Source organism: Lissotriton helveticus, chromosome 4_1 (genome assembly GCF_964261635.1).
Source record: "Lissotriton helveticus chromosome 4_1, aLisHel1.1, whole genome shotgun sequence".
NCBI lineage: Eukaryota > Metazoa > Chordata > Amphibia > Caudata > Salamandridae > Lissotriton > Lissotriton helveticus.
The window spans coordinates 1,484,767,464-1,484,781,417 of NC_136063.1; positions in this window are offsets into that span (position 1 = coordinate 1,484,767,464).

Below are 13,954 nucleotides of genomic sequence, written 5' to 3' on the forward strand. Positions count from 1 at the left end.
GAGAGGGGGTGCAATGCCAGCATAGACACCCTGTGCCAAGAAATCTGGGATAGCGAGATCAATAGGTACATGTGATTGGAGGGGAAGGGCCAACCCCCGATTATACAGAAAATTACGGTGTAATAATGCACATAGCGGTTTTGCAATGGGGCACCTCCAAGTCGATTGATCTGTATTGGCAACATGGGGACTTTGCCTACACCCAGATCATCCCTGGATGGTGTGGGCTCTGCAACCTAAAGACTATATACACCACAACCCTGGTTATCCTTGGAAAAGGTCTATCTGAGTTATCTCAACATCTGTTACAGAAGAAAACATCTCTGTTGCGTCAGGCTCGAAGTAGAAAATCTTCTGAGTGTTTTAGCTGGGCTCAGTATAAGGACATTCCAGAATAATTCACACTGGTCACAGAAGCTCAACCAAACGCTAAAGGATGAATACCTTTTTTCACCATGCAATCAAAGGCCAATGCCCCCTGGTTATAAATAACCAGATGGGAAATGATGAAACTCATAAACAGTACTGAGCTCTTCCTTAATGCTATCATAGAGAAGTTGAGAGCCATCCGGTTTATGGTGAAGAAACATCGGTATGTGTTGGGCTTAGTGACTGCTATGGACAGTGGGCTGTGTGCCAAGATTGTAACTTCCTGTTGTACTTTTATCCACAGGAATGACCTGGCTAGTGGGTCATTAGCCTGTGATATCCAAGAACTGCATCGTTTTCAAACAAACATGTAGAAGAAGGAAGGTGCCCTGGAGCAGGACTGATTGGGAAACATCCTTTACAACGCAACTTTTACCACGCAATGCTTTTACATCGCAACTTTTACAACGCAAACCATTACAACGCATTGCGCTGGGGGGCGCTCTAGGATAGGGAATAGATTTAATTTACTATCCAACACCTTCCCTACTATCCACGGGGACTGGAGTTGGAATATTGAATTAAACTATTCACTATCCAGCACCCCAAAGCGCTATGCATTGTAAAGGCATGCGTTGTAAAACTTGCGATGTAAAAGCATGCGTGGTAAAAGCATGCGTTGTAATGTCATACATCCGGACTGATTGCATAGTATTTTTTCATGATCTCCTTGTGGGTTTCCAAACCATTAGTGTTGTTGTGCTTATTCTCATTGCTGCACTTTCGTTTTGTGGTTTCCTACAAGTAAGGGTTCTTGGAGTATAAATGCAGTCCACAAATTAGTTAGTATGCACTTAGGGGAAATGCAACAGACACTACATACACACACTTTCAAATAACATAACTGCCATGATATACGAGGAGGATAGAGTAGTTGAAGCAACTAGAGGGGGAATGTTGGGTTGGGCTAATACAATGTCAATGATTGTCATGATATGTACAAGCCAGATAATGGCAATACCAGTAAATGCAAGTTGAATGTATGCCACCGCTTGTACCCACACAATGCTAGTCAATGCAATGTCAATGTATATCGTAATTTGGCACTCATTGCTGTAATATTCAACCAAGGTGACCTCTCCATCAACTCTGAGTCAGAGATACATGGTCAAGCAGGTCCTGCGACCCATGCCAGAACCTATTGAGTAACAGGTCACAGGTGGGGTCCCACATAAACCAAGGTCAAACACAAACCGGGGGAATCCTGATCGATTCCACAGATAGATAGTGGCACGTCCAAGATAATTGGCCCCAATAAAACCCAATTGGACAAAGGATCACATTCCCCAGAAATACTTCAAAGCTAGATACCACATGTAGATAGGCACACTCAAGAATCAGGATGCAACAGTGACCGCACGCTCCACATGCCGGACTTCTTGGTATATACATATTGGCTCACACTAGCTCTTCCTAATGTTGAGAGCCATCTGAGTCCTTATCAGATGCCCACATTAGTTGATTTACAACTCAGATGCTTTATTGGAATGTATTCTACCCAATGAACTGTATAAATGGACGGTTAAAACTTTGTACATCAAGAGACTTTGAGCAGAAGCATTCTGTCAAGGCTCTCCCAATTGCAGCATTTAATGAAACCAACTTGTTCCACTTTGGCCAAAGGCCTCTTGTCTTTTCATTTATTTAAGGTAAATTCATATCCGAGCAACAGCCCTAACTTCCACATTTAGGGATTGGAAAATGTCAGTGGATGCCATACCAATTCCATTTTTCACCCTGCCTAATTTAAAGAGAGTGCTTCCACTCACCTGGGGCCCACCTCAGAAAACTTTAGTTGTGTTTGTATGGCCCTCTACTATTTGAGCATGCCTTTCAAAGCTTTTTTTCCTGTTGACAACTGACATGTTACCAATGGCTGTCATGAACAGAAAGAACCTCTCAGTTAAATTGCTTGCAGCAAATACTATCATCATTATTTGTGGGGAATAACAAAAAAACCATATAATAAATCAAATGTATGCACAAAGATAACGGTGAAAACAAAGTAAGGTGAATTTACCCCTGCGAACATCCTCCAACCCCAAAGCGAGTGGTAAATCAGGCTACTACAGGGAATAAGATTCCATAATTTGCACTTGCATCCCTTCACACCTGGCAACACGTATACTGAAACCACAGGATACTACATATCATAAAAATCCAGACGGTGTGTGATACAGAGCTTTGTTTCAAACAGTGGAATGCCAGATATCTTGATCTAATGCACAATGATACTAAGAAGGTGCTAAATTCCTCACACCAAGACCCATCATCTACAAATAATGTTGTCTTTAACCTTACAATCTTAAACATATTGTGGTATACTGATAGGATTAAAAAATATTGTGATGGCTATCATATCAACTGACATAATATTGCTTATAAGAATAACATTTTTTTAATTTAATATCGTTTTATGTAAATGTTTTATTAGTGTTAATATTACATGTTACTATTTTAATGTTATTGATTAGTAATTATTTTTTATAGTCAGTTTGTTGGGGTTTGGTAATATGTTCAAAGAATTATATGAAGTGAACAAGGCGGACTTGTCCGCCGAAACGCGTCTGATCGTATGTTTTGGTGAATACAAACCTTTGATTTGACCCACGGAGTCGGTGCCTGTTCTTCTGCAGCCCAAGTCAGGATTGGGAAAATATATATATATATATATATATATTAATATACAAAACCAAACAATGCGCTCCTGCGCTTTCGAAAGGCACACTCGACCATCCTACCATCCGGCTATTTAGGCCCCTCGTAGCTCTGCAAACACAGTTCCCCACACTGGTGTGCCATGTACCCGATGCGTTTCGAGGCCAATCCGCCTCTTCTTCATGGGGTCTGTGCAAAGGAACTAGGTTGTCCTGTTGGACCTCAGCGCAGCCTTTGATACAGTCAACCACCCCCTTCTGCTAAACCGTCTCCGTCGGGCGGGAGTTTCCGGAATGGCCCTCAGATGGCTCCAGTCCTTTTTGTCGGAGAGATTCTTCTCCATCTGTGAGGATGAGGTGTCATCGGAACAACTTCTACTGCATCACGGCGTTCCCCAGGGATCCTCACTCAGCCCCACCATGTTTAACATCTACATGAGACCTCTCGCTGAGGTGGTGCTTCCCTGGGGAATACAGCTTGTCACCTACGCCGATGATACGCAGCTGGTTGTCTCACTGGCCAGGGATGACACCTTAGACCAGGGGATTAACCACCTGACCCTCCCGTCTTACTAAGGTTTTGGACTGGATGACTTCCTCATTCTTGAAGCTAAATGGGTCCAAAACACACATTATGCTGCTAGGCTATAAAGCTCCCATTAACCTGGACCCCTGGTGGCTAAACTGCCTGGGCTCTCCTCCCACCCCAAAGACCCAAATTGAAAGCCTTGGGGTCTCGCTGGACTCCACCTTGGGATTTCAAGTGCAGGCAAAAAAAGTTGCTGCGACCTGCTACGGTCTGCTCAGGGTCCTCAGGAAGGTCCTGACTCTTCTTCCGTTTGAGGCCAGACGTGTGCTGGTCCAGTCGTTGATCCTCTCCCGGCTGGATTATGCAAATGCCGTTTATCTTGGGGCCCCAGCAGGATCTATTCAAATACTGCATTCTGTGCAGAACTGCGCAGCACGGTTACTCCTGAATGTTCCGAGACGCAGCTCGGCGAAGGCCTCACTTCGGTCTCTCCATTGGCTGCCGATACAGGAAAGGATCCTGTTTAAAACCATGTGCATGGCACACAAGTCCATTTCCAACAATGGCCCGGCTATTCTTTGCCCCCTGTTTCGCCGTCAGCAATCTCTTAGATCCCTGAGATCCAACCAGCGTAATTTGCTGGCAGTCCTGAGAGTGAAGCGGGCACGCATGGGCGGTCGCCAACTTTCTCTCCAAGCAGCCAAGTTTTGGAACACACTACCTGACAACATCAGGCTTGAATTGAATCATCTGGCCTTCAGGAAGCTACTGAAGACATTCCTGTTTCATTCAGTGTCTTTACTTTTGTTCTTGGGTCTTACAGCGCTGGGATACCTGAGGGTAGCCATGCGCTATAGAAGAGCGTACTCATTCATTCATTATGCATCTCTAGGCCATACACTGTTAATATACATGACCACAACAAAGAACATTGCCCTACTTTAGGTGAACAATCACTTAAATAAAGTGCAAGTGCTAAATTCCAAAAACAAATATCTAGTGTTACACATTTCCCATCCTGGAATTGTAAATGTGAACTGAAGATGTTAGGTAAGGAGAAAGAACAGCATAATTTATGTCCATGTTTAATCACAATCGAGCTATGTATAATCATTTCAGTCATTTATATAAATAAATAAATCACCAATATCATTGGAGACAAAGCCAAAAACATATAGGTATAGAATATTAACTTGGGAGCCCCCTTGCTAATAAACCTATAGATGTAAGCTATATCTAGAGAGTTGATACCAACTTGCTGATAACAGAAATGCATCACATTATTTGCACTTGTTCATGACCTTTGTACTTGTTTATACTAATGATTTAAATAATTCCGCCTGTGCAAATGTGCCAATAAATAGTAGAAACTATTCATCCATGAGAATGACTCCATAAATAAATAGTAAAACACACATAAATTGTTCACACTGCAAAAAAACTTAAAATCATTAAAACATGTTAACAAGGCATGATTTATAAAATTAGAATTCATTTTCAGATAAAGTGCATATTGTTTGTAAACTTCAAGCTACCTGTTTAGATCGTTAGAGATAATAGTGCAAATCCTCGCATAAATTGAGCCCTCTATGATGTTTAGTAGCGAGCTCAATAATGTACTTAGTTTCCAACTGTCTAAGACTTCTTTCCCTGTTGCCTCCCCTTTTGTTCTGTGGGACGTGATCAATGACAAAATATAGCAGGACATTTAGTTTGTTGTTGTGTTCTGCTTTTATGTTTCTGGCAACCGGGTAAGTAGGATCTGAATTTACGGTAGTTCTAAGGTGTTGCAGGATACGAGCATGAACAAGAAGTTTTGTGCTCCTGACGTATTGTAATCCGCATACACATTTGAGCACGTACACAGCGTAGTCTGTACGACAGGTAAAGTGTCCATTTAATTTGACAGGGACATCAGTAAAGGCTGTAGTGTATGTGGCTGTGTTCACCCCAAATTAACATGCTCGGCATGTACTACATTTAAAAAAAACTTTTGGGGGGGAAAGCCAATTGTCTGTTTTGTAAGTTTCAGGACTTGTCTTAACTAAATCACTGCGCATTGAATACGCTTTTCTGTAGGTAAAATTAGGTTTGCTTGGAAGTATACCCTGGAGAACAACATCTGTAAGGACAATCGGCCATTGAGTATTAATGATTTTTTGAATCATGTGGGACTGTTTACTATAGGTAGATATAAACCTACATTGATCTAAAACGGGTTGTGTTTCATCGGTTCCCACTATGCCGATTGTTGTGGAGCTATTTAAGGGACCCTTTCGAGTAGGATGAAGAAGATCTAGTCTATTTTTGCTATTTGCTTTTTTCATAGCTTGATCAAGTTTATGTGGATCATATCCCCTTTCCATTAGACTGAGGAGTTTTGCCAGACTTTGAGCTGCTGTCAATGCGTTTTCTGAGCTGTAAACTCTACGGATTCGAAGAAATTCACCGTACGGCACACTAGCAATGGTATGGTGGGGGTGGAAGCTAGAGGCATGTAGTAATGTATTGCCTGCAGTAGGCTTCCTATATAAGCAGGTTTCATTTGCCCCTCATTAGCTGTTACAGTGATATCTAGAAAATTAGCAGTTAGGGAATTAACATACGATGTAAATTTCGAATTATGTGCATTAATATTGATAAGATCCACAAATCCATTTGGGTCCCCTTCCAAATGATGAACACATCATCTAGAACCTCCACATTTCAACCACATGTTGGTCATAAAGTGCCTTGTGCTCAACCATGAGGACATGCTCCTCCCACCAGCCTACATGTAAACATGCATAGCTGGGGGAGAAGCATGCCCCCATAGCCACACCCTGTTTTTGCCTGTATATTTTCCCATCAAACATTAAAGCATTATTTAAAAAGGCACCAATGTATCATTTTTAGCAACATTTGATTGTGCTGATACATATCAATACTTCTGCGTTTAAGATAATAATCAACAGCTCTGAGCCCATCTTCATGTTTGATGCTTGTATACAAAGCAGCAATATCAAGTCTTAAAAACAAATAATTTTCGGCCCATTGCGCAGTGCTCAATTTAGTTAAAAAATCCTTAGAATCTCGCAGATAGGAAAGTAAAGTTATAACAAATTCCTGGAGATAAAAGTCAACATATCTGGAGGAACATATATATATATATATATATATATATATATATATTAAACAATCCTCTACTTGAAAGCACAGGAAGACGACGCCATGTTCTGCTTTTTCAAAGATTTATTACACAAGTCGGCTGCTGGGACGCGTTTCGCCTGTTCACCAGCCTGGGTGAACAAGCCTGGTGAACAGGCGAAACGCATCCCAGCAGCCGACTTGTTTAATAAATCTTTGAACATGGCGTCGTCTTCCTGTGCTTTCAAGTAGAGGATTGTTGAATACGTTAAGGACGAGGTCGAGTCAGTCCTTTTTCGACGACGCACTCTTCGATCAGGTGTCGCGGTGGTTGGTGACTCGGCATTTGGAGCCATATATATATATATATATATATATATATATATATATATACATATATATATATATTTTTTTTTTTTTTTGTCTATTAGTTTACATGTTGGGTTTGGAGGGTAATAGGGTGGGAAGTATTTTAAAATAAAAATGTTGTATTAGTTCATAAACTGTTCATTAATTTATTACATTCACTCTTGACTATGGAATTGTTGGACAAGTTTGGGGCAATATCTAATCTGAAGGTTAATAGGTGAAGGTCTTAACTTTCACCTCTAAGGGTGACACAGTCAAGAAAATGCAGGGCAAACTACAGGCGCCGCCAGAGGTCGCGGATGGCAAAAAAGAGGAACACAAAAGAAAAGAGGTGGGGGATCCGGACGGAACAATGCCCCACAACTGGAGTAAAATCAGCCTCCAATCGCACTATTGTTAACCTTACTGAATTAAAACTTACAGAAAAGGAGGAGAACATACTCAAACTTGGCTTGTCATATGCACCCCCCTGCGACTTTGATTATACCAATACCAGATGTAACGTCTACAAGGCAGCTAGAAAATTGAAATTGCGCAAATTCTATGCCTTAAAAAACAAAGACGGAACGACATTAGATGTGGAAACTCAGCAACCTGAGTCATCACAAGGAACACGCATTATAAGTGAACTTTGGGAAACAGAAGGAATGGGTTATGAAGCAACCCACAGTTCCAATGGAGCTAACAAAGGGATGGATGAGAGCGGAAATAGAATATCCACAACTACAGATTTTAGAGCACCATCTACCTTCTATCCCATCCTTCTACGAGACAACATAGATATTTTCCAAGAAAATGTGGTTATGGATCTGAAAAAGTTGCAGGTTAAAATTGGGAGCAAAAAATGCAGATATTCAGCCCAGCAACAACAATATAAAGCATTGACTGAGAAACTCAACAAAGAAAAAAATGTGGTAATCAGGAGCAGTGACAAAGGGGGTAACGTGGTCCTCATGACTAAAGTTAACTATGATAAAGAGGCCTACAGCCAACTTAATGATTGTGATTGTTATGAAAAAATCAACAACCGTGAGCTCCTGACCATCAAGGAAGAATATCATCGAAGACTATGTAAGTGGCGGTCAGCCAAACTCATTACTGACAATGAATTTGATTATCTGAAGGTTGAGCACCCTGTAACACCGATATTGTATTTTTTACCCAAAATACATAAAGACCCCATCCATCCACCGGGAAGGCCAATAATATCAGCAAGGGGGAGCCTTCTTGAACATACCTCAATTTATATAGATCATTTTATACAAGGTTATGTTCAAAAATTGGGGTCCTACATACGTGACACAGGGGACTTCCTAGTTAAAATCAAGGATGTACAGATTCAGGAAGGGGATTGTCTGATAGCCCTAGATGTAACAGCCTTATATACTTTTATAACGCATAGTGATGGTCTTGAGGCAATACGGTATTACCTAGCAAGAAGAGAACCAGGCAATGAAAAACACAGCAAAATGTTGTTAGACATGTTGGATTTCTGTTTGTCAAACAATGTGTTTCTGTTCAACTTTCAGTTGTACCGCCAAAAACAGGGGGTGGCAATGGGGGCCAGTTTCTCTCCAAGTTACGCATGTTTGCACATGGGGGCTTGGGAGGAACTGGTCCTGGGGCTTGGTTTCCAACACATCATTAGGAACAACCTAGTAGCATGGTTCCGCTTCATTGACGACTTGTTCGTCATTTGGAGAGGGAGCCAGGAAGAGGCCCTCAAATTCATTGAGGATATCAATGATAACCCCCTGAACCTCAGATTCACTGCAACACTCAGTCAGGAAGCAATCACTTTTTTAGATGCAGAGCTCTACGTCAATGGGTGCCGTTTGGAATCTAGGGTTTATAGGAAGAAGACAGCGGGCAACAGCATTTTACATGCTGCTAGCGCGCACCCGGTTCACCTCATTTCCAGTATCCCATACGGGGAAATGCTGCGGTTAAGACGCATATGCAGCAACCCCGTGGAACTAGAACAGGCACAAAAGGAAAGCAGGGAGAGATTCCTTGAAAGAGGATACTCCGCAAAAGTGATAGACAGAGCTGTGCAGAAATCCTTATCAATGAGTAGAGAGGAGCTCCTAATCAGAAAAGCGGATAGAGAGCTGTCCAGTCAGGCCAAAACCAAATCAGATACAGTTGAGCCTGAATGCTTCAGATTAATAACAGGATTCACTAGACAACACCAGCAAATAAAGAAAATAGTGAATAAACATTGGCCCATTGTGCTGAGGGATAATGTTATAGGCGAGAGCCTACCAAAGACAATCTCTTTGACCTACAGCAAAGCCCCCTCTTTAAGGGACCATATAGTCCAAACCAACCCGGATCCCTTTACAAGAACCGAGTGGTGGCAAAGGAATAAGGGGTTCTATAACTGTAAAATCTGTAAAGCGTGTACTCATGGTGAAAACACCAAAACCTATAGGGATGGATTCACAGGGAAGGAACATGTAATAACCCAAGTACTAACATGCAAGACAGAATACGCTATATATGTTTTGCGCTGTCCTTGTGGCCTGCAGTATGTGGGCAGCACCAGGAATGCTGTCCATAAACGCATTTTGCAACATTTGCGAGCGATTACGAATATGGACAGCACGTATCCTGTTGCGCGCCATTTCAAGGACCACCACCAAAGCAATAACAGTGGTCTAAAATACTGGGTTATTGATTCTGTCATCAACATAAAAAGAGGCGGAGACAGGGAGACCAGGCTCAGAAAGCTTGAGACAAAATACATCCTCCTGCTTAATACTAAGGTGCCTCATGGGTTGAATGTGACTGAGGATCTCCACACATGCTTGCTCTAGTAGACTCAAGATATTAGGACTGTGTGCTCTCCCCCACGTGGATAATGTCCACGGCACTCACCCGGCTGGGAGATGGCCGGGACGGATCCCGTGGGGGCTGCGAGCAGTCACAGTCCTTATGAACCATCACAGAAAGAATTAATGCTACTATGTGAACACAATGCTTGTCCATTTATTATTATTTTTCACTGTGCACGTTTTTTGCAACCAGGTTAAGAACCATTGAATTATAATGAAATGTATAGGTTCTCTTCCATTAGGTTGTTTGTTTATTTGTACTTTTGGATTAGTTTGGGTTTTGGGTTTCAGGCCCTTTGTGGGCCTGACTTATTTATTTTAACTCGTTCCAGCACTTGAAGAAAATTATTTTTTAAAACATAGTAACAAGTTGCATTCACACAGGAAGTTTTTAACATGGAATTGTTTGACTTTTGTAAATGAAAACTTACCCGCAAAGTATTAGAAGCCCTAATAAGACAGTATGCAAGGAATATTGTAAGAAAAAATGTAATTACTTCTCCCCTCTTGAGCAATTGTTTTATTTGTAAACATATACTGTATATAAGTGAACTGGATCAGGAACTTGGTATTCTGTATTATGCGTATTTGCACTATGCTAATTTTGCACATATTGATGCACTTTTTGAAGCACTATTTGCACTTTAAAAAGAAAGCACGTAGCACTTTATAGGGATTGAACTATTGTACCGAGGCTCCTGAAGTAGGAGGCAAAATCGAAAACTATGTTTACAAATATGTATATACAATGATTAGGGGTTCAATATATATATATTTATTTGTAAATAGGGCTTTTAAAACGGGTTTGATCAATTGATATGTGTATTTTACAATAATACCCCCCCTTTTTTTCTAGTCATTCAATTTACTTAATCTATTGTTAACCTTGTAAATATGATATGGTTATAAATGTATTTTACATTTATTAAGAAACATATAAATGCAATACAATGTTGAATGCGATGCAAAGTATGTTTTCTATGTTTATTACGGAGTTTGCACAGGTGATGTCAGTTAACCACTCGCTTTTACTTTAAAAGGTGTACCTAACTAAGTAAACGCTGTCATGTGATCAAGGCTCCGCTGAGCCGAAACGTCGGTGACTCTTTCTGCTAAATAAAACCTTTTTATACACCTCGAGGTCCGTGTCCGGAGTCTGCTTGCTGTGTTGCACGAACGCGCGAGTTTGGAGACAAACGGTGTACAGGATATATATATATATATATATATATATATATATATATATATATATATATATTTAACAATCCTCTACTTGAAAGCACAGGAAGACGACGCCATGTTCTGCTTTTTCAAAGATTTATTACACAAGTCGGCTGCTGGGACGCGTTTCGCCTGTTCACCAGCCTGGGTGAACAAGCCTGGTGAACAGGCGAAACGCATCCCAGCAGCCGACTTGTTTAATAAATCTTTGAACATGGCGTCGTCTTCCTGTGCTTTCAAGTAGAGGATTGTTGAATACGTTAAGGACGAGGTCGAGTCAGTCCTTTTTCGACGACGCACTCTTCGATCAGGTGTCGCGGTGGTTGGTGACTCGGCATTTGGAGCCATATATATATATATATATATATATATATATATATACATATATATATATATATATATATTTTTGTCTATTAGTTTACATGTTGGGTTTGGAGGGTAATAGGGTGGGAAGTATTTTAAAATAAAAATGTTGTATTAGTTCATAAACTGTTCATTAATTTATTACATTCACTCTTGACTATGGAATTGTTGGACAAGTTTGGGGCAATATCTAATCTGAAGGTTAATAGGTGAAGGTCTTAACTTTCACCTCTAAGGGTGACACCAGGGAAAAACACTCACAGATCACTCAGGGTAGACTGGAATTTGACTTTGACACCATCAAATATTAGTCAGTTCAGGTGTCTCGCTCTCCCAAACAGCGCGTAGACAGCACCTGAGTTGAGTAGGCCTGTAAACAAGGTGATCAATGCCGTTCTGGGTTAAGCTCCTGATTTCTCTGATGGGCAGAGTGGCAGTAGCTAAAATATTAATGCATTCCAGATTATTACACTATTTTGTGGCACTGCCGACAATATTGAGAACAACATTCTTTAACCTGTTAAGTGCATGTGTGGGCTAATGGTCATATGCGTTGAAGAACGTGTGACTGAGGGATGAGCCCTGGTGGACACCACGGGTGATATCCTTGGGCTCAGAGGTGAAAACTGAGAGGTGGGAAGTGGATCTTCTGGGTTCTTTTGGTGAGGAATGAGATAATCCATCAGGGCACATCTCCTTGGATGACATTGTGGTGGAATTATTTAATCAGTGTGTGGTGAGATACGGTATTGAAGGCTGTCAAGAGGTTGAGAAGGATCAAAGCAGCTGTTCGGTAAAGGAGAGTTCTGATGTAATCAGTGTCTGCTATCAGGGTAGTTTTGGTGCTGTGAATACTGCGGAAGCCAGATTGGGAGGCGTTGAATATCTGGTTCTGCGCCAGTTGTGTCGTGAGTTGATTGTTGATGATCTTTTCTAGTGCCTTTGAAGGGAATGAGAGCAGGGGTCGATGAAGGGTTTTTTGAGCAGTGGTCTGACTTTGGCAAGTTTCCAGGCATCTGAAAATGTTGAGGAGGTGACAGAGGTGTTGAGTGGAGTGGGGAGTTCCTGGCCGAGCCTTTGGTTTTTGAGGATAAAGATGTGATGAAATGAAATGAAATGAAAAATTGCATTTGTATAGCGCATAACTACCCTGAGGCCTCGCAGCGCTTGAAGATTAATTGGCTTAGTGCAGGCTCAGGGTAGATCAGCAGGATTTAGCAAACAAATGCGTTTTCAAGGCCTTTCTGAAGGACAGGAGGTTGCTGTTTCCTCGGATGGTGAAAGGAAGGGCGTTCCAAAGTCTGACCGCCGAGTGGGAAAAGGAGCGGCCGCCCCAGCGGGCTCTATTGATTTTGAAAGAGGTAGCCAGCTGCAGGGTGCCAGAACGGAGGGAGCGGGCTGGAGCATAGGGCGTAACCAGAGAATGCAAAATCGCTGGGCCTGCACGATGAAAGGATTTGTGCAAAATGCACAAAGCCTTGAATTGCACCCTGGCAGCCATTGGGAGCCAATGGAGATCTTTCAGTGCCTTCCTCGCCGACTGCCGACGGGACAGATTAAACAGTAGGCGGGCCGCACTATTTTGTGTGACCTGAAGCTTCTGTAGTACCGAGGCCGGGGCTCCCAGATAGAGAACGTTCCCGTAATCCAGGCGGGAGAGTATCAGGGCCTGGACCATGATCCTCCTCGCCTGGAAAGGGAGCAAAGGGAGTACCCGGCGAAGCATCCTCATTAGTCCGAAGCAAGTGGCAGCGGTCTTGGTGGCCTGGACTGAGAAGTCAAGGGCGGTGTCAAGCCAGATCCCGAGGCTCTTTATCTGGTACTTCGGGGCGGGAGGAACGCCCAGACATGGTGGCCAGATGGGTGCAAGAACCAACGGGGGAGGATTGCCGAGAAGAATGATGTCTGTCTTCTCCCCGTTAAGTTTCAGACAGGAAGTTTGCATCCATCTGGCAACAGCCTCTAGACAGGGGCCTAAAGTGTTGGATGATCCATCTGAGTGATCTAGAGAGACCACCAGCTGTGTATCATCCGCGTAGGTGACAATACGCACACCAAAGGGATGGACTATCCTGTCCAGAGGTTCCATGTAGGCGTTAAACAGGGTCGGGCTCAGGGAGGATCCCTGAGGGACCCCGCACCTGAGAGGATGTTTAGGGGAGGCTACCTCACCCTCGAAGACCCGGAAAAAGCGCTCGCTCAGAAAGAGGCAAGCCATTCCAGGGCCGCGCCCGACACGCCCATGCCAGCCAGTCGATGTAATAGCGTGGCATGGTTTACCGTGTCGACCGCGGCGCTGAGGTCTAATAAGATAATGGCCACCTTTCCTCCCTGATCCAGAACGGCTCTTGCTTCTTCCGTAACCGCTAACAAAGCGGTTTCGGTACCGTGTTGAGGACGGAATCCTGTCTGGGAGGCACGCA